This window comes from Pseudophryne corroboree, chromosome 7 (genome assembly GCF_028390025.1).
Source record: "Pseudophryne corroboree isolate aPseCor3 chromosome 7, aPseCor3.hap2, whole genome shotgun sequence".
Lineage (NCBI taxonomy): Eukaryota > Metazoa > Chordata > Amphibia > Anura > Myobatrachidae > Pseudophryne > Pseudophryne corroboree.
The window spans coordinates 413536156-413558744 of record NC_086450.1 but is presented as its reverse complement, the minus strand read 5'-3'; the positions used below and the strand labels follow the sequence as shown (position 1 = coordinate 413558744).

General features: G+C 45.6%; 1 long non-coding RNA gene across 2 annotated transcripts in view; it reads left to right on the top strand.

Annotated features, from left to right (window-relative positions):
* The first annotated feature begins 1450 nt into the window (after nucleotides 1–1450).
* The window catches only part of LOC134943804 (uncharacterized), a 30758-nt gene continuing 9619 nt past the window's right edge, over nucleotides 1451–22589 (top strand). Inside the window, exons 1-4 of one of the 2 annotated variants that reach the window (XR_010181765.1) lie at nucleotides 1451–1949; nucleotides 2353–2452; nucleotides 3195–3283; nucleotides 3762–3854. This is a non-coding gene — a long non-coding RNA (uncharacterized LOC134943804). The remainder of the gene's footprint in view (nucleotides 1950–2352; nucleotides 2453–3194; nucleotides 3284–3761; nucleotides 3855–22589) is intronic. The other variant, XR_010181766.1, reaches the window with a different exon arrangement.

Sequence of the window (22589 nt, the reverse complement as noted above, 5' to 3'; positions counted from 1 at the left end):
TGGCTTAACATGTATAAAAGGGGCCCTACCTGGCGTAATGTTTTTAAGGGGCTCTGCTCTACTGTGGTGCAATAACTGTAAGGCGCTCTACCTAGCATAATGTGTATAGGGGGCTCTGCTCTACAGTGGTGTAATGCAGGTAAGGGGCACTAACATCACATATTGTGTATAAGGGGTACTACTGTGTGGTGTGGTGTAATGTGACTGATGGACACTACTGTGCAGTGTAATGTGAATTATTTGGTTCTATTCTGTGGACACGCCCCTATATTTTTGACATGCGGACTGTCCCTGTTTTCAATGGGGGGCAGTGGCGCACCCAGGGGGGTTTCCAAGCACCCAGAAACCCCCCTCCACCAAAAAAAAATAAAAATATATATATATATATTTTTTTTTTTTTGCTGCATGAGTATTATTAATGGCTTTCTAGCATCCTCTGCAGCCTGCTTTCTTCCTGGTGGCACTTGTAAGTGCTTAATAAAAGTTGACTTTATTTTAGCAATTTGTGCATACATATATACACATGTATATACATACATACATATAAACACACACACAAATGATATAAATACATGCGTATATATACGTGTACTGTATGTGTGTGTATATATATATATATATATGTATGCATGTTTAATATGCTATGTGTATATGTATATATATATATATATACATAGGTGTATATACGGAGCAGTGACGTGCGGTAGGGTGAGGCAGAGCCTTTCCTTTCATACTAACGTTTGTACCAGAGTTTTTACTGTATAAAGTATATGAAAATACAAAGAATATGTTTGAAATATCTTCTTTGCATTATTCTAAACATTTTTATAGCAAAAACTCTGGAGTAAAAAGTCTATGGCAGGTGAGGCAGTGCCTCCCCTGCCTATCTTTTCAGCACATCTCTAATCAAAATTCTCAAAATTTTCAGGAGTTTATAATGCTGCACCTGTGTATAATGCCCCCATGTACCCTTTGGCTCATATATTGTGTATAAATTTGGCTCTGGTGCAAGCCAGTGCCTCCTGAGCAATTTAGCTCACCGCACGTCCCTGATACGGAGTATATATACGTGTAGATATATTATATATATATATATATATATATACACACACAAACATTGATGGGCGGCACTCACGAGTCTTTAGCAGTAGAATAACTCAGACGGACAGCGTGACGCTGTGTGTCTATGGTGGAGTTTGCAGCTTCAGGGAGGGCACCCGAGCGATATTTCCTTTGGTCAGTCATGTGAGTGCCGACTTAATTGTTTGATATATATATATATATATACACACAAACACACTAGTTGTACGGACCCAGCATATACAGCACACCTCAGTCCCCACCCCCGTGCTTGGCTCCACCCAGTTCTGGAACCCCCCCATGCAAATCCTGCATTTGCCCCTGGGGTGGGGTGGGGGGGGGGGGGGGGGGGGGGGGGGGCAAAGGAAACATTTGCTCTCGACACCACAAGGTTTACAAATGGCCCTGATCAGAGAGTTATTGAAAAGCATAGTGTGTAAAAGGGGAAAGGTCTGGCAACCCTACATCATGCCTGTAATATGTATCATTGAGATCAGATTACTGTAAACACACTCTCTGTAATCAGACAGTCCAGCATATAAATAATATGGGATTATATGATATGCTGATCCAGGTAATAGCTGTTGGGAATATTCTAATCAAGGCCACATATAGGCCTATAATAATCCCACTCATTGTCCAGATGCTGAAGTGTGACATTCCTGTGTAGTTCTGATACTTCATGTATCTTGTCTTCCTGCTTTCTTCTCCCATAAGAACCCGTTGTGCTTGTGTTAGTCTCGTCTGTTTTGTCTGTACAAACAGAACAGCAAATATCCATATTTTGCTTTGCAGAACATCAGAAGCTGTGCCACCTTCCAGGACCTGAGGGAGCTTCTCAACGCACGCCGGTGCCAAGGCAATAATGGGTAAGCTGGTTGAATAATATAGGTTGTATTATGGTTCATTATAAAAATATGCCAGGACAACTAAGAATACAATTGGCTTTATTACTAGACATAGTCTATTTGCATAGACAATGGTCACATGACAATCCCCATACATTTACCTGGCAGACACAAGGGAGCACTAACCTAAATTGTCTGAATAGGGTCTTGGGCTGTCTTACCCACCAGGCCGACCTCAGTGCTCTGTGCCATTAGCTGTAAACGTCTCTTAATCTATGAAGGGAGATGTGACTGAGAGACATTTTCTTGTCACTTGTCTTGTATGAAAAAAACAATGGTGTCCGTGTGTTACTGTGATAGTGGGAAAGCGCTCGCACTGTTATAGTCATAGCGCTGGGTTTTCTTCCTTTACCTAATGTTACAGGAATTATATTGTGGACCTCCAAGACATCTTGAGAGGCAAGAAGCAAACCCAGAGCTGTAACAACAGAACCTCTGCCTATGGCCGGAACAGAGGCATGGAGGTAATTATATCTGCAACACTGAGGGACATTACACATAAAAATACTTGGAAATAAAAGGGTTTCATGTCACATTCACAAATGTTCAATTCTATAAAGATTTTACGTAATTTAATTTTTTCTTTCACCAATTGTCATGTATCTGAGTGCAGGCCTTAGTGTTCTGTGGTCATAGCTGTAACCACTTGCCTGGTGTCGACACATCTGCCGAGCTGTGACTTCAATCTGATGCAATAGTTTACAGAAACGCCCACCGGTGGCTGCTGGAAAGTAATCTTCTGTCGGCCACCAGGTTCTGCACACCCAGTCAGCCTCCCCTCTACTGCGGAAACACCACCTCCTTCCCCCCAGGATCCACCTCCCGGCCATGTAAAGAAGGGTGTGCTTAGAAGTATCACTCACCTGCAGGAGGACAGTCTGCCTGTATCCCAAGCTCAGGGGGGTTCAGGGAAGCTGCAGCTTACCATCTCTTCCCTGGCCACACAGAGACTGCAGAGACTGTTATCCTGTAAGGACTGCCCAGAGTCTGTTCTCACTGCCTCCCCATCCCCCATGATATGCTGATCCAGGTAATGGCTGTTGGAATTTTCTAATCGAGGCCATATATAGACCTATAATAATCCCACTCATTGTGCAGATGCTGAAGTGTGTCATTCCCATAAGAACCCGTTAGTCTAGTCTGTGTTAGTCTAGTCTGTTTTGTCTGTACAAACAGAACAGCTAATATCCATATTTTGCCTTGCAGAACATATCTTCACAGAACCTCGGAAGCTGTACCACCCCTCAGGCCCTGAAGGAGTACCCGAATGCAGGGAGCAGACGCAGCTATAATGGGTAAGCTGGCTGAATAGTATAGGTTGTATTTTTATTCATTATAAATGTACGTTAGAACAACTAAGAATACAATGGCTTTATTAATAGAATGAGGATATTTGCATACACACTGGTCACATGACAATCCCCATACAGTACATTTACCTGGCACAACCAAGAGAGCACTGACCTAAATTGTCTGAATAGGGTTTTGGGCTGTCTTATCCACCAGGCCGACCTCAGTGCTTTGTGCCATCAGCTGTAAGCGTCTATTGATCTCTGGAGGGAGATGTCACCATTAATTCTATGTTTTGGTGAAGCTGGAGAATCCTGGCTACCTGAGTCCCTGATTGGGCTACGGTTCTGTGACTGAGAGACATTTTCTTGTCACTTGTATGAAAAAAACAATGGTGTCCGTGTGTTACTGTGATAGTGGGAAAGCGCTCGCACTGTTACACAGTGACAGCGCTGGATTTACTTTCTTTCCTTAATTTTACAGCAACTACATGGACTACAAAAGTTTCCAGGCCAGCACATGACACTGCAGCGCAATAACAGGGAGGTCTGCTACGCTAACTGCAGAAGCATACAGGTAATGATATCTGCAACACTGAGGGACCCAACACATAACGTTATTTAGAAATAAAAGGGTTACCCTTTATGAGAAGATGTGCTCTGACTCATTGCGTCCGGCGCATTTTCTCTCCAGGAGTTACGGACTTCTGATGGATCAAAAATCTGATGACCTCCCTAAATATGCAAAAGATTGGGGATTTGATCTTCAGACCGATTTCACAGATGATGACTGGACGAAAATCTTCCAGACCACGTTTGTCAGTTCTGACAGCTATTCAGTAATTGAGACACAATTCAAAGTTGTATCCCGCTGGTACAGATGTCCCCTCACTTTAGCCAAAAAATTTCCAGGCGTGCCAAACACGTGCTGGCAGTGTAACGCAGAGATTGGTTCCCCGTTGCACATCTGGTGGGATTGCAGGTCACTTCGGCCTTTCTGGAATAACGTCATAGCCCTTTCCAGGTCAATAGCGGGCGAAGAGGTTCCCTTAACGCTTTCTTTTTGACTCCTTAATTTATATCCTGGTTCAATAACATCCTATTAAAGATCTCTATTGAATTTTTTTTAATAGTGCAGCGAAAGCAGTCATTGCAGTGCGATGGCGGTCCACTACCCCCCCTACCATGAGAGATTGGTTCAACAGAATTGATTTCTACATGGTGATGGAGGATCTTAGGGTAACTCCAGAAAAATACCAGGAGTTTGCTGCAACATGGCATCCTTGGTTGGGGTTAAAGGGGGTCATTCCGAGTTGATCGCTAGCTGCGGTTGTTCGCAGCGATCAGTCTAAAACAGCATTTCTGCGCATGCGTATGCACCGCAATGCGCACGCGTGACGTACGGGTACAAAGTCCTTTGTGGTTTTGCACAGGTTCCAGTGACATTTTCATTTGCACTGGCGGCCGCAAGAAGATTGACAGGAAAGGGGCATTTCTGGGTGTCAACTGACCATTTTCAGGGAGTGCTTAGAAAAACGCAGGAGTGGCTGGGCGAACGCTGGGCGGGTGTGTGACGTCAAAAGCCAACCCTCCAATGTTAGAATCAACACACAGGAAGAGTAAGTTCAGGGCTGGTCTTGTTTTGCACAAAATGTTTTTGCAGGCGCTCTGCAGCACAGGCGTTCGCACTTCTGCAAAGCGAAAATACACTCCCCAGTGGGTGGCGACAATGCATTTGCATGGCTGCTAAAAACTGCTAGCGAGCGAACAACTCGGAATGACCACCCAAGTCCTCACAATTGTATTCATTACATACGCTATAGGCCTTGGCTCATATTTGTATTCCATATAAGCTAAGCCTTTTTTGATATCTATATGGATATAGGGCAACTCCACTTATTTCTGTTTTTGGATAACACCGGGTTCCCACACACCACTCCCCTTCCTACCCTATATCCCTTGTTCCCTCATCTTTTCTTCTTCCTGTATGTCCTGTCTCTTTTTTCTATATTGGTGTTTGTGTTTATGCGATGGTATAGGCTGCTGTTTTTGTCGGACCATGTGCTATACTTGAATTGTTCTAGACCATTTACAGAGATCACACATTTGATTACGTGTGATCTCTGTATTCTATTCTACATTTATGGGCCACAATCCGTATTCAGAATTAAGGCCCTCATTCCGAGTTGTTCGCTCGCAAGCTGCTTTTAGCAGCATTGCACACGCTAAGCCGCCGCCTACTGGGAGTGAATCTTAGCTTATCAAAATTCCGATCGAAAGATTTGCAATATTGCGAAAAGACTTCTCTGTGCAGTTTCTGAGTAGCTCGAGACTTACTCTGCCAGTGCGATCAGTTCAGTGCTTGTCGTTCCTGGTTTGACGTCACAAACACACCCAGCGTTCGCCCAGACACTCCTCCGTTTCTCCAGCCACTCCCGCGTTTTTCCCAGAAACGATAGCGTTTTTTCACACACACCCATAAAACGGCCAGTTTCCGCCCAGAAACACCCACTTCCTGTCAATCACATTACGATCACCAGAACGAATAAAAAACCTTGTAATGCCGTGAGTAAAATACCTAACTGCATAGCAAATTTACTTGGCGCAGTCGCACTGCGGACATTGCGCATGCGCATTAGTGACTAATCGCTCCGTTGCGAGAAAAAAATAACGAACGAACAGCTCGGAATGACCCCCTAAGTTGTATTGCCTGCATTTACTTTTGTATGTTTGCAAAACTTAATAAAAATATATTGGGGAAAAAATAAAAAAATAAAAGGGTTTCATGTCACATTAACAAATGTTCAATTTTATAAAGATTTGTAAGTTATTTAAGTTTTTTCTTTCAACAATTGTCATGTGAGATGATTGCTGAAATAGAGAGAGGTTCTTATATACTGTAGTTATTCTATGCTGCTGAATAGAGGATGGCAGTTTTACACAGCCACTTGGTGGTATCAGTAATTAGTTATCTGTATACTGCGTGCATTAAACGGGGCAAAGAGACAAGGGACGAGGATGTAATCCTGCCACTGTATAAATCATTGGTACGTCCGCACCTGGAATATTGTGTTCAGTTCTGGGCACCGTATTATAAAAAAGATATCGGGGAACTAGAAAGAGTTCAAAGGCGAGCTACTAAATTGATAAAAGGGTTAGAGTCTCTGGAGTACGAGGAAAGGCTTGCTAGGTTAAATATGTATACACTAGAAAAGAGGCGTCTAAGAGGAGGAGACATTATTAATATCTTCAAATATGTAAAGGGTAATTACAAGGAGCTAGCAGCGGATTTGTTAATTAAAAGAACTCTATATAGGACAAGTGGGCACTTGCTTAGGTTAGAGGAGAGGAAATTCCGTACACAACATAGGTAAGGGTTCTTCACGGTAAGGGCAATAAAGATTTGGAACTCCCTGCCGGAGAGGGTAATAATGACAGACTCTATAAATGTATTTAAAAGCGGATTGGACAAATTCCTAACTGGTAGATGTATCCAGGGCTATAGCATTTAACATATGGATATTACATTATCTGGGAGTGGTAAGAATCCTTGTTTTCATTTGGTACTAAGCCATTACTTCAGCAGGCACTTAATAATATGAATAGATTAACACAGAATACAGGTTGAACCCGATGGGCAGTTTGCCTCTTTCCAACCTCACTGACTATGTAACTATGTACTCATAGCAATCAGTATTTCTTGCAATGATGAGATTCTGCTACTGTGCTGTTAAAGGCATATGATATGATGTTTCTCATACTGTAAAGGGCCCTACAAACTGATAGATCCGCCGTCGGGCAGCTTCACTCCCCCCGTCACCTGGCTCCATAGCAGTGCAGGCAAATATGGACGATCTCATCCACATTGGCCTGCATGCACAAGCGACGGGGCACCAGCGATGAATGAGCGCGGGGCCGCGCATCGTTCATCGCTGGTGCCTCCACACTGAAAGATATGAACGGTATCTCGTTCATTAATGAACAAGATCGTTCGTATCTATCTGTATTATCTGCCAGTGTGTAGGGCCCATAAGTCTTTTACTAAGTAACCAATCTCTGGCTGGATCCCGTATGGACTTGTCTGGCTGCTTATTTAATAGTCTTATACTCAACCCTGGATGGTATATGTCTATCAATAGTAATCCTCTCACATAAATCACTGAGTTAGTAATAGGCCGCAACTTTCTTCTAACACTGCATAAAGCAATGCAGGGATTATCTGCTGTTGTAGTGAAGTGATTGCCCCCCCTGCTTGAGCTACTGTCATTTGCATGTTGCAGTATTTTAGTGAGAGGGATAGCCAACACTATGTATGCCCTTTGTTTCCTCTGTATCTTAACCCATTGACAGCACTGGCAGACAGTCCAGTCCCTGATCTTTCCAGCTGGCTTATTTCCTCTCTGGGTCCCTCACTCCTGGCTGCACTGCCTGGACCACCCTTATCTGCTTCTCCGCTCTCTCTGTGACAAAGGTCAACTTCTCCGCAGCTACAGCACACCTGTGCTCCTCCCTCCCTCCCTCCAGGTAACTGCCTCTCTGCAGTGTCTCTTTGCTCCTGCTCTACCCAGCCAGCCATCTTCTAGACCAGTGATTTTCAACCTTATTTAATTCGCGGCACACCAAACATTATTTGAAAATTGCCAGGGCACACCATCAGTACCGCGCAAAAACAAAAACAAACAAACACACACACACACAAGGATATAAAACAAAGATAATTGCCTCATAGCAATGCCATCACACATTGCCCCATAGCAATGCCACCACACATTGCCCCATAGCAATGCCACCACACATTGCCCCATAGCAATGCCACCACACATTGCCCCATAGCAATGCCACCACACATTGCCCCCATAGGAATGCCACCACACATTGCCCCCATAGGAATGCCACCACACATTGCCCCCATAGGAATGCCACCACACATTGCCCCCATAGTAATGCCACCACACATTGCACCCATTGCCCCCATAGGAATGCCACCACACATTGCCCCCATAGGAATGCCACCACACAGTGCCCCCATAGGAATGCCACACTAACCTGTGACTTAAATCTTTCACCGTCAGTGGTGGGAGCAGTGAGGAGCGCTGAGAATGAATGAAGGAAGCAGCACAGATCAGCAGTGGGCGGGCACTCCAGGCGGGAACTCGATGTGGTGTTTGCGTGACCGTGACCTGTGAGTCACGGCTCGTCAGCATAGGTCGCAGGCTGGGCTGCAGAAGTGCCCAGCGCTGGCCGATCTTCTTAATCATCACTGCGGCAGTCAGGCAGCGACATCTCTGGCGGCTGTGCGGCACACTTGAGAACCGCTGGCGGCACACTAGTGTGCCGCGGCACAGCGGTTGGGAATCACTGTTCTAGACCTATCTCTGGTGTGCAGGCAGCTGCAGAGCTCATTACAAGTCACTGCCACAATGTATAATTTAACATACATGCAGAAATATATGATATAATTATAATATCTTGATATAAGCTACCTATGTAAACATATACACACACATGTCACGCTTGACTGGGTTTGAGGATCCGGCAACTGAGACTTGCCCAAGGAAGTAATTGTCTGCGGATGAAGAAGACGAGGAGGCTGGATGTAGTTCCTTCTCATGGGACAAGGGATAAATAGAAGACATAGGCGGAGCTAGGAGTCAGTGAGTTGTAGTTCTTAAGAACGAGGCTGAGGATAAAGAACTGCGGCTTGTGAATGGTGGCTTAAAGACGTGGCTGAAGACAAAGAACTGCGGACTGTGGTTTGAAAGACGAGGCTGTAGATAATGAACTGCGGACTGTGAATGGTGGTTTAAAGACGTGGCTGAAGATGAAGAACTGAGGACTGTGGCTTGAAAGATGAGGCTGTATATAATGAACTGAGGACTGTGACTTGAAGAACGAGGCTGAAAGGCACGGCCTTGTGAACTGTGGCTTGAGAGACGAGGCTGAAAGGCACGGCCTTGTGAACTGTGGCTTGAGAGACGAGGCTGAAAGCCCGGGGACCGTCTGTGCCCAGAGGCCCTTACTGGGTCGGGGTTTCCAGGAGCACTTCCACAGGAGGCAGTAGGTTAGAAACGGCAGGGCTGCGGCAGCAACTAAGAGACGGCAAAGCGGAGCCAGGGGTAACCAGGACACGGTAAGAATCCTGGGAGCACAGAGCTATAGCACCTACAACTGGGTTGTAACTTGAAGCACTGGCGTCCCTGTCATAAACCAGCCCCTTTTATAAGGAGAGATCTCCCTGGATTGGCTGGATACACAGGAAGCCTGCACTATGCTTCAGAATTGGTCTCCAAAATGGCGGCTCCCAGTAAAGCAGACCTTTCTGCTGGCACCCAGACACTCCCCTGCCCCTGGTCTCCTAGCAACCGCCTTTGAGTGAGATCCGCTGCAGCGGCGTCCCGCCGCCATGAGCAGACCCCTCACTGCCGCCTACCCGGACATCTTCTGCTCCCACCCAAGACCTCTCCTGGTGTCCATATCCCTTCTAATCAATAAGGTATTGGAGGCGGCCATACCATCTGCGGGAGTCGAGGATTTTATGAACCTCAAATTCGTCTCCTTGTGCTGACTGGATCTTGGGAGACTTAGGCAGAGCAGCTCTGAAACGATTAAGTATCAACGGTTTTAAAAGAGAAATGTGAAACGCATTAGGGATTCTCAAATGCGGAGGCAACTTCACCTTGTAAGCCACTGGATTTAATACTTTCTCGATTGGATATGGCCCAATAAAGCTGGGAGCAAACTTTTTAGTAGGTACCTTCAGCCTCAGGTTACATGTGGAAACCCAAACTCGATCTCCCACTTTAAGGTTTGGTACAGCTTTTCGCTTTAAATCTGCATAGGTCTTATACCTCTTGGATGTCTTAAGCAAAGCCTCGTGAACTTGTTTCCAAGTTTTGGTGAACTGTTGAAGTGCTAATTCTGCGGCAGGAACCTCAAGCGTAGGTAAAAGTTGAAAGTCAGGAACTCTTGGATGATAACCATAGTTTATGTAGAATGGAGAAGATTTTGTAGCAGAATGGTAGAGATTGTTATGGGCAAATTCTGCAAATGGGAGATAGTCCAGCCAGTCATCCTGAGAAGAAGACATAAATAAACGTAAAAAAGTCTCCAAGTCCTGGTTCACTCTCTCCGTCTGGCCATCTATTTGGGGATGATACCCTGAGGAGAAGTTCAGTTTCACACCAAGGGCAGAACATAGGGACCTCCAAAACTTGGCCACAAACTGAGGACCCCTGTCTGATACAATATCCTGCGGTAGACCATGGAGTCAGAAGATCTCTGCAATAAACAACTTTGCCAATTGGGACGCTGATGGGAGGCCAGACAGAGGAACAAAGTGTGCCATCTTAGAGAACCGATCATTTATGACCCACACGGTATTCCTTCCGCCAGAAACAGGTAAATCGGTAATAAAATCCATAGAGATATGCGTCCATGGTCTCTGCGGCACAGGTAATGGGTGGAGTAAACTGGACGGAGGACCTTTAGGACTTTTATGTTGGGCACACTTCGGACAAGCAGCTACGAATTCTTGAACATCAGTCCTGAGACGAGGCCACCAGTAGAAACGCTGAATGAACTTGAACGTCTTATGACCACCTGCATGGCCCATAAAGGAGGAGGAGTGAGCCTATGTAAGAAGTCTCTTGAGAAGATTCGGGGCAACGAATATTCTTCCGGGAGGAGGAAGTGGAGACGTACGAGTTGCTGAGAAAGAGGTGGATTCCAAGATAAACTGTTCCTTTGAATGATCAGTGGGTTCTTCAGAACTTATGGAACGAGATAGTGCGTCCGTTTTTCTATTGAGAGAACCTGGTCGGTAACTGAGTTTAAACTTAAAATGGGTAAAGAAGAGAGCCCATTTTGCTTGGGGTGGGTTCAGACATCGAGCTGATTGTAAATATAGAAGGTTCTTGTGATCCGTGGTTACCGAGCTTGGATGCTGAGCTCCCTCCAACAGATACCTCCACTCTTCAAAGGCTAACTTAATCGCCAGTATTTCTTGTTCTCCAATAGCATAATTCTGTTCAGTGGGAGAGAATCTTCGTGAGAAGAATGCACAGGGATGGACTTTCTTGTCCTTGAAGAGCTTGGACAATACTGCTCCTACTCCTACAGTGGAGGTATCAACCTCAACCAGGAATGGACGACTGAGATCGGGTTGTCGCAGGACAAGGGCGGTCATGAAGGCTTTCTTTAAAGATGAAAAGGCTTCTAAAGCCTCCGAAGACCACTTGGCAGGATCTGCTCCTTTTCTAGTTAATGCGGTAATAGGAACTATGATGGACAAGTAATTCTTAACGAATCTCTGGTAGAAGTTGGCGAATCCCAGAAAACGTTGAACCCCATTAAGGGTAGCAGGAAGTGACCAATCCTGGATCGCCTGGACTTTAGCGGGATCCATCTGTAACTTCTGTCCTGAGAGGATGTTAGGAATGGAATTGTGGATACTTCGAAGGTACATTTCTCTAATTTGCAGAATAACTGATTCCTTCTTAAACGGGTTAGAACCTCTTTGACTTGTTCTCGATGGGTCTTCAGGTCCCTAGAAAAGATGAGGATGTCATCCAAATACACCACCAAGCAGTCATAGAGGAGATCTCTGAAAATGTCGTTGACGAATTCCTGAAAGACAGCTGGGGCATTACACAGGCCGAAGGGCATTGCCAGGTATTCGTAAAGCCCATCGCGGGTATTAAATGCTGTCTTCCATTCGTCTCCTGGACGAATACGTATTAGATTGTAGGCCCCCCCGTAAGTCCAATTGGGAGAAAACAGTAACCCCTTTAACTCGGTCGAATAATTCTGGAATCAGAGGCAACGGATACCTGTTCTTAATTGTTATCTCGTCGAGACCTCTATAGTCAATACAAGGCCACAGACCCCCATCCTTCTTCTTGACAAAGAAAACCCCCGCCCCAGCCGGAGAGGTGGAGGACCGGATGAAACCTTTATCCAAATTCTCCCGGATATACTCCGACATTGCCTGTGTCTCAGGTAGTGAGAGAGGGTAAGTTCGACCCCGGGAAAGAGTTTTGCCTGGTACCAGATCAATGGGACAGTCCCAAGTTCGATGCGGAGGTAAGGTGTCCGCCCCGCATTTACTGAAGAGATCTTGGAAGGCCTGGTATTCCACAGGAAGGCTGGAGGGGCTGGAAGAACAGAGGGATCTTACTATAAGCAAACAATTCTGGAAGCAGCCTCTCCCCCTAGAGAGAACATCCATGGTTTGCCAATCTATGTGGGGATTTTGTTTAATCAACCACGGGAATCCTACGATCAGTTCATGAGAGGCTTTAGGAATTACAAGGAAAGAGATGTTTTCCGAATGAAGAACTCCGACCTTCATCTTGAGAGGAATAGTACGAAAGGATATAATCCCCTCAGGAATATGACTTCCATCCAACGCAGTAATAGAAATAGTACGATCCAAACGGACCGTTTGAATTCCAGATCGTTTTACCAGAGCTGAGGTAATGAAGCTTTCGGTGGCTCCGGAATCAAATAGTACAGGGATGAGAAGGGAGGAAGAAGGGAGCTCCAGGTGAGTTAACAAAACAGACTCTTTCTTGACAAGTAATTCTGGGGATTTTCCTAACTTAACCTCTCCGGCACAAGCTAGGAACGGGCGTTTCCCGGACATTGACTGCAGGATCTAACAAAATGATCGGATGCACCGCAATACATGCATAAGTTCCCTTGTCGCCGTCTCTGGCGTTCTTCATTGAACGATTGATCTGCATGGGTTCTTCGGTAGATGGAGATGGCGGTCGAGTCGGCGGGATGGCTCGAGGCTTGGGACAATGTGACCGCGATCTCTCCAGGCAGCGTTCTCTGTACCTCAGGTCTAATTTATTACACAAGGAAATTAGCTTATCCAACTTGCCTGGTACGTCCTGAGTTGCTAGGTCATCCTTGATCTTTTCGGAGAGGCCGTTCCAGAAAGCTGCAATAAGAGCTTATTCATTCCAGTTGAATACTGAGGAGAGGGTACGGAACTGGATTACTTACTGACTGACCGTAAGTGTGCCCTGATGTAGGCGCAGGATCTCCAATGAGGCGGCAGAGGTCCTGCCCGGTTTGTCGAAGATTCTTCGAAAGGTGGCAACGAACTCCGAATAGTTAGAAAGGATGGGATCTGTTTTCTCTCCCACAAAGGTGAAGCCCATTCCAACACTTGCCCAGAGAGCAGAGAAATTATGTAGGCTATCTTGGTTCGTGCTGATGGGAAATTGGCGGACTGTAGCTCAAACTGAATTTCGCACTGGTTAAGAAACCCGCGGCATTGTTTTGGATTCCCATCGAACTTACTGGGTGATGGCAAATGCAAGCGTGGAAGCGGTACTGGCGCAAGAGGAAGCGGGGCCGGAGACACTATTGTGGGACTAGCCGTAGCTACTTGGGGTGCCACTGCCGTCATGGCAACACAGAGAGAGTCGAGGCGGTCAGACATATTCTGCATGAACTGCACAATTTGAGATTGTGTGGCCTCCTGCTGACTCAAGCGGGATCAAATATCCGCGGTGGCATCACCTCCTGAGGCCTGATCACCCGTCGGATCCATAGGTGCTTACTGTCACGCTTGACATGGTTTGAGGATCCGGCAACTGAGACTTGCCCAAGGAAGTAATTGTCTGCGGATGAAGAAGACGAGGAGGCTGGATATAGTTCCTTCTCATGGGACAAGGGATAAATGGAAGACGAAGGCAGAGCTAGGAGTCAGTGAGTTGTAGTTCTTAAGAACGAGGCTGAGGATAAAGAACTGCGGCTTGTGAATGGTGGCTTAAAGACGTGGCTGAAGACAAAAAACTGCGGACTGTGGTTTGAAAGACGAGGCTGTAGATAATGAACTGCGGACTGTGAATGAAACGTGGCTGAAGACGAAGAACTGAGGACTGTGGCTTGAAAGACGAGGCTGTAGATAATGAACTGCGGACTGTGACTTGAAGAATGAGGCTGAAAGGCACGGCCTTGTGAACTGTGGCTTGAGAGACGAGGCTGAAAGGCACAGCCTTGTGAACTGTGGCTTGAGAGACGAGGCTGAAAGGCACAGCCTTGTGAACTGTGGCTTGAGAGACGAGGCTGAGGGGGTTCAATCTGCCTTTAAACAAGAACTCTCCACAGCCATTGCCGACTTCAAGTCTGATCTCACGGCCCTCGGTAATCGTACGGACGCTCTTGAATCTAAAACGGATGACCTCTGCCGTTCTCAGCAACGTCTTGACTCAGAACTCTCTAGACTCCACGATGAGATGGAAGATCTCAAAGAACGTCAAGAAGATCAGGAGAATCGCTCCCGTCGCAACAACCTGCGGTAACGTAACGTGACGGAATCAATTCTTAGCTCCGCTCTACCATCCTTCTTGAAAGATTTATTTCAGCACGTATTGCCTGATCTCTCAGATGGCGACTGTCTTTGCGATAGAGCTCACAGAGCGCTTCGGGCAAGGCCTGCTCCGACTCAACCACCCAGAGACGTGATTGTTCGTCTACATTACTATCGTTCAAAAGAACAGATCCTAATGTCGGTTCGAGACTCCCCAGTGATCGATTTCCGAGATATGCAACTGCAGGTTTTTCAGGATCTGGCCCCCTCTACTATTCAAAAGCGACGAGACCTCCAGCCTGTTACAAGGATACTACATCAGCATCAAATACGCTACAGATGGGGATTTCCTTTTATGTTACAGGTTACAGTGAACAACTCCACTCACTCCGTTAAAACTTTGACTCAAGGTCAGGAGCTGTTGGCTAAACTTGATCTTCTTCCTATATCGTCACCTGATGGTGGTAATGCCTCTTCCTCTGGGCCAAAACGCCCCCAGGTTCCACCGCCTGAATGGACGAGGGTAACTCGTCATCGCACTGGCACTAATGACCCCCCTTGATCTTAGCGGACACTCTTAGCTCTAATCAGATAGTCCTCACTGTTTTAGGGATATATGTCCTTACACTATGTTCTTTGTTGACAGGTGGGGACTCTGGCCTCCATCCTATTTTCTTTAATGCGAATGTTATTAGTTTTTGATATCGCTTACCAGACTTTAATGTTTGTTCTGATATTGCTTACTTGGCTGTAATGTTTGTTAAATGTTACGCCTAGCTTTGTATTATTGCGCTGGGCTTATCTTGCTCACCTTATTATCCCTTGTTCCCCCCCCCTTGTTTTTTTGACACAGTACGTTTTTCTGTATTCTGGGTTACATGACTATATCTTCGGCTTCGGCCGACTCAACTATTGTGGTCCAGAGGGACCTGCTTCTCCTGCATTGATTTGCTGTTCCCGCTACCCCCGTGCTCCGTTTATTTGTTACTAAGAAGTACAATGTTTAACATTTGTCTAGCAGTCCTTGATTGGGACCCTATATTTCAGGGTTTTTCCCCGTATGGGTTCTCTGTCACTTTCTCTTCTCCTACATATCCGCTTCTTGTTTCTTGCTGTTCTCTTCTTTCATTTCCTCCCCGGGATGGGTTTCCACTGATCCTCCTCCGCTCTGTGGTATCACATGGCACTTAAATTGTTTTCTATAAATGTTAATGGGTTTAATTCTCCCAAGAAACGTACGGTGATGTTATCTGCCTGTCGGAGAGAGAAGGCTGATATAGTTTTCCTTCAGGAGACCCATTTCACTGGTACACACTCTCAACTTCAGGGTAAGCAATTTACCCAGACCTTTTTGCCTCTGCTGACTGTAAGAAAAGGGGGGTAGCTATAATGATCCACCGTAACATCCCATTTGTACACACAACTATAGCTGATTCTGACGGCCGATATCTCATAGTGATTGGTACACTCCGCACTGAAACTCTAACAGTATACGCCCCTAATCATGACCAATCACGTTTTTCCGCACACTCTTTTTGCCGCTTAATAAAGTAGCGCAGGGCCACATCATTTTAGGCGGTGACTTTAATACTGTGATTGATCCCTTCTTAGATAAATCTAATCCCCCTAAAATTAAGAAGGAAGCATCCCCGACTAAAGCCGCCCTCACATTAATATCCTCCCTCACACAGCTTGATCTACGAGACACCTGGCGTTTTAAACATTCCACGGCTAGAGATTACACCCACTTTTCCGCACCTCATCAGCAATTACTCTTGAATAGATATGATACATGTGTCTCAATCACTTACAATGTTGATTTCTGATGCGGGCATCACTCCTTGTTCATGGACGGACCATGCGGGGGTTTATATCCTGTTAGAACTGTATAGAACCCCTAATAAGACACCTAAGTGGCGACTCGATGACACCCTTCTTTCGCATCCCTCCACTCTCTCAGATACTAAATTAAACCTGAAATCTTTTTTTGAGGAAAACGCCTCCTCAGAAGTCTCTCCTAGTCTAGTTTGGGAGGCACATAAAGCCACTATTCGTGGTCATTTCATGTCCAAGGCCTCAGCCATACGTAAGAAAGCAGCACAGGAAGTTTCCTCATTGGAATCTCAAATTTCTGCGCTTTTAGCCCAACATAAAATTGCCCCGTGCGACTCTCTTCTCTCCCAGATAAATAACCTCAGAGGTCAGTTAAACACCCTTTTATCGCGGAGAGCGGTAGCTATACTACAGAAGCTTCGTCAAAAATTTTACGATAAAGCGGATAAAATAGATAGTCTCTTAGCTAATAAGTTGAGAAGTAAGCGAGCTATGGGACTGATAGAAAAACTACATTCTTCTACATTAGATGCGCTCACTTATGATCCTAAGTTGATGGTGGAGGAATTTCGGAACTATTATAGCTCCTTATATAATCTCCCTCCCCCCCCTCCGATGGCCCAGAGGGAGCATGTTTATATTTGTTGGGTGCCCCCTTGCCGGGTTTGACAAAGCAACAGATTTCTCTTCTTAATGCGGATATATCGCTGGAAGAGACAGTTGCCGCTATCAAATCTATGCAGTCGTCAGCTGCCCCTGGTCCGGATGGCTTTACTGCTCAGTATTACAAAACATTCCATACGGAATTGGCTCCTTACCTTACTTCGGTCTTTAATAGTGTTCTAGAGGGAGCATCATTTGCGCCAGCGACTGTACAAGCTGACATTGTTGTGATTCCAAAGCCAGAGCGGGATCCAACGCGATGTTCCAACTATCGCCCGATCTCTTTGCTGAATGTAGATCTTAAGATAAACGCTTTTATCTTAGCCAACCGCTTAGCGCCCCTACTTACACAACTAATAAACCCGGACCAAGTGGGCTTCATTTCTGGCCGCCATGCCTCCGATAATACCAGGAGAGCCATAGATTTGATTCACTCTATCCATAAACAGAAGCTACCCTCGTTGTTGCTAGCATTGGATGCCGAGAAGGCTTTTGACACCTGGCCCTTCGCTTTCTCAGTACTCTGGAGGATGGGTTTTTCTGGCAAATTCCTAGAAGGTGTTTCGGCGCTTTACAGATCCCCTACTGCCACGGTTTCTGTTAATTGCCTCACCTCTTCCGCGTTCAATATCACTAACGGCACCAGACAGGGATGCCCGCTCTCCCCGTTGCTATTTGCCCTGGTTATGAAACCACTGGCAGCAAGGATCCGAGCTAATATAGATATAGCTGGAGTACGGGTAGACCCTACGGAACATAAAATTGCGTTATACGCTGACGATGTCCTAATATCTCTAGGATCCCCATCTCAGTCGTTACAGCCGCTCCTTTCTGAGATAGACCTCTACTGTAAACATTCAGGTTATAAACTTAATACGAGTAAGACGGAAGTATTGAATTTTTATATCCCCGGCCCGATTAAGCTCTCTTTGGAAAATTCCTTTCCATTTCAATGGCACAAGCAAAAGATTAAATATCTAGGTATTTATCTAACGCATACCATCATCAACTTTACCAAGCTAATTTACCTAGGCTTTTAGATCGAGTTAAGTCAGATTTGTCTTCTTGGTCTAGTCTCTTTATCTTCTGGATAGGTAGGGTAAACTCGGTGAAGATGAACGTGCTCCCTCGGATACTTTACCTGTTCCAGACCCTCCCGATATTTGTTCCTCCATCTGTTTTTAAATTCTTACAATTTCATAGGTCGCAATTCATATGGGCGAATAAGCGTCCCCGTGTCCGATTGAAACTCTTACAGCGCCCCAGGCTTTCCAGATTTTAGAAGATATTATTTAGCCACACAGCTCTCACACTGCGTACAATGGTGCAACCCCGAATCTAGAAGGGTCTGGGTATCTATAGAAGCCGCCGAAATGGGTCTCTCTACTCTCTCTTCTCTGGCTTTCGAAATCCTGTCGCCCCAGAACTATAGCATCCCACCCCGTAGTTTCCCGCTCACTAACGATTTGGGACTCTGCCAACAGGAAGTATGGCCTGGCCCCAGCCCCTATCATCCCAATATTACATAACCCCGCATTCTTTCCTGGTACACAGAAATCACTGTTTGCTCCTTGGCAAAATAGAGGTATCTTATATCTGAATGATATTACCAGGGATACTAGTTTCCCACAGTTTTCTCAGATTCAAGAAACTATTGATATTCCCTCTAAGTATTTTTTATAAATGTTTACAACTCAGACATTTTCACTCCTCAATAGGCCGCGTCCTCTCTAGTAGACCCCTGACCACGTTTGAGACTATATGTTTTAGACGTCACTCAACCAAAGGCCTAATTTCCCTCTTATATACTATTCTCACTGGAGACACTTCCTCTCAGCGTGATCCTCATGAGAGAGCATGGGAAACAAACCTAGGCTCGGCTTTAGATGACGAGGAATGGTCTGAGGCCTGGGGTAACGCGGCGTCTAGCTCCATCTGCGTTAGAATCAAAGAGAATGTCTATAAATTACTATATAGATAGTACTATGTACCATCTAGCTTGAGTAAAATGTATCCAGATACGTCGGATAGGTGCTGGAGAGGATGTGGCGCAGAGGGCTCTTTCCTACATATATGGTGGTCATGTCCTAAAATAGCGCATATGTGGAGGGACGTGATCAACTTTATATCTAGCTTGCTGCAGATTTCTAGTCCTTCTGACCCTAAATACATTCTCCTCCCCTTAAACCTACCAACACTAACAAAATTTCAAAATAAATTGTTACGACATATAGTATCCGCAACAACATGTCAACTAGCTGCAGATTGGAAAAACCCTATCCCGCCTTCCATGCAATCTATAATTGCCCGTATCTGGTACGTTTACCGCATGGACTACATGACTAGCATCATAAACTGCTCCTTTAAGTCATTCGAGAAAATTTGGAGTCCATGGCTGGCAAACCAGCATGCCCCTTCACCCTTTAATTTGTGATACCCTGCACCATATTTGATGGGACCCTCCCGGGGACTCTATCCTATTCTATCTCGTCTATTCCTCTTCTTTCTTCTCTTCTTCGCTGTCTTTTTTTCTTCTTGACCTTCTTCTACTCTTGCTCTTTAATGTTAGTCGGTCAGCTGCGCTACTGACTGGCCTTTTTTCTATTTTATACCACCCGCTCTCTGGGTCAAAAATGGGTCACTGTTTGTTTTTTTCAGTTATCTTTATAATTACCAAATGTTATGCTATATTTGCAATGTAATTTGCTAAAACCACTATCTGTTGGTATCTGTTTGCATCAGTGATCCCATGAATAAAAATTATTTGAAAAAAAAAAAAAAAAAAAGAAACGGCAGGGCTGCGGAAGCAACTAAGGGACGCCAAAGCGGAGCCAAGGGTAACCAGGACACGGCAAGAATCCTGGGAGCACAGAGCTATAGCACCTACAACTGGGTTGTAACTTGAAGCACTGGCGTCCCTGTCATAAACCGGCCCCCTTTTATAAGGAGAGATCTCCCTGGATTGGCCGGATACACAGGAAGCCTGCACTATGCTTCAGAATTGGTCTCCAACATGGCGGCTCCCAGTAAAGCAGACCTTTCTGCTGGCACCCAGACACTCCCCTGCCCCTGGTATCCTAGCAACCGCCTTTGAGTGAGATCCGCTGTCTGTATGTCTATGTAATCTAATTAATTCTGTTACATGACATTAGGGATTACATTTATAAATGAATGCTAGTAGACAATCGTATCCCCATTAGTAGCTATGACGTACCCTTGGTGTCTCTGTACACCTGTGTAGCAGTACCCTTATATGTGTTTGCTTTTCCTTATTGTAAGTGTTGTCCCATCAAAATAAAAACCTATAAAATTAACTATATTTGCAGAGTACAGTTCTCAGTAGTACTTATTAGCCATCCCTTCTGCCCATCTGGAGGCCTTGTACCATGTGTTCTAGCGGTAGCAGCGTGGGCATGTAGAGGGTAGGCCAAACTGTAGTACTGCTCCTGGCCAGAGAGCATACAGATGGCTAGGTCAGTAAGCAGGCAATGGTGTTTGAATGGACGATTGCAAATTTAGTTTGGTGAAATCCTATAAGTAGTGATGAGCGGGTTCGGTTCGTCGGAATCCGAACCCCCCCGAACTTCACCCATTTTACACGGTTCCGAGGCAGATTCGAATCTTCCCGCCTTGCTCGGTTAAACCGAGTGCGCCCGAACGTCATCATCCCGCTGTCGGATTCTCGCGAGATTCGGATTCTATATAAGGAGCCGCGCGTTGCCGCCATTTTTCACTCGTGCATTGGAAATGATAGTGAGAGGACGTGGCTGGCGTCGTCTCAGTTTTATTCAGGTGGCTGCAAATATCTGTGCTCACTGCTTTATTGTGGGGACTGGGGACCAGCAGTATTATATAGGAGGAGTACAGTGCAGAGTTTTGCTGACCAGTGACCACCAGTATTATACGTTCTCTGCATGAAAAACGCTCCATATCTGTGCTCAGTGTGCTGCATATATCTGTGCTCACACTGCTTTATTGTGGGGACTGGGGACCAGCATTATTATATAGGAGGAGTACAGTGCAGAGTTTTGCTGACCAGTGACCACCAGTATTATACGTTCTCTGCCTGAAAAACGCTCCGTATCTGTGCTCAGTGTGCTGCATATATCTGTGCTCACACTGCTCTATTGTGGGGACTGGGGACCACCAGTATTATATAGGAGGAGTACAGTGCAGAGTTTTGCTGACCAGTGACCACCAGTATTATACGTTCTCTGCCTGAAAAACGCTCCATATCTGTGCTGCATTGTAGTATATAGTAGGAGTACAGTGCATAATTTTGCTGACCACCAGTATATATATCCATCCATACCTGTGGTGCATTTCAGTTTTGCACAGTTTGCTGACCACCAGTATATAATATATAGCAGTACGGTACAGAAGGCCACTGCTCTACCTACCTCTGTGTCGTCAAGTATACTATCCATCCATACCTGTGGTGCATTTCAGTTTTGCACAGTTTGCTGACCACCAGTATATAATATATAGCAGTACGGTACAGTAGGCCACTGCTCTACCTACCTCTGTGTCGTCAAGTATACTATCCATCCATACCTGTGGTGCATTTCAGTTGTGCGCAGTATATATAGTAGTAGGCCATTGCTATTGATAATGGCATATAATTCCACACATTAAAAAATGGAGAACAAAAATGTGGAGAGTAAAATAGGGAAAGATCAAGATCCACTTCCACCTCGTGCTGAAGCTGCTGCCACTAGTCATGGCCGAGACGATGAAATGCCATCAACGTCATCTGCCAAGGCCGATGCCCAATGTCATAGTAGAGAGCATGTAAAATCCAAAAAACAAAAGTTCAGTAAAATGACCCAAAAATCAAAATTAAAAGCATCTGAGGAGAAGCGTAAACTTGCCAAAATGCCATTTATGACACGGAGTGGCAAGGAACGGGTGAGGCCCTGGCCTATGTTCATGGCTAGTGGTTCAGCTTCACATGAGGATGGAAGCACTCATCCTCTCGCTAGAAAACTGCAGTGCCACTCTTAGATGGGCCAGGTGTTTGTGTCGGCCACTTGGGTCGCTTAGCTTAGTCACACAGCTACCTCATTGCGCCTCTTTTTTTCTTTGCTTCATGTGCTGTTTGGGGACAATTTTTTTGAAGTGCCATCCTGTCTGACACTGAAGTGCCACTCCTAGTTGGGCCAGGTGTTTGTGTCGGCCACTTTGGTCGCTTAGCTTAGTCACACAGCTACCTCATTGCGCCTCTTTTTTTCTTTGCATCATGTGCTGTTTGGGGACTGTTTTTTTGAAGTGCCATCCTGTCTGACACTGCAGTGCCACTCCTAGATGGGCCAGGTGTTTGTGTCGGCCACTTGGGTCGCTTAACTTAGTCACACAGCTACCTCATTGCGCCTCTTTTTTTCTTTGCATCATGTGCTGTTTGGGGACTATTTTTTTGAAGTGCCATCCTGTCTGACACTGCAGTGCCACTCCTTGATGGGCCAGGTGTTTGTGTCGGCCACTTGGGTCGCT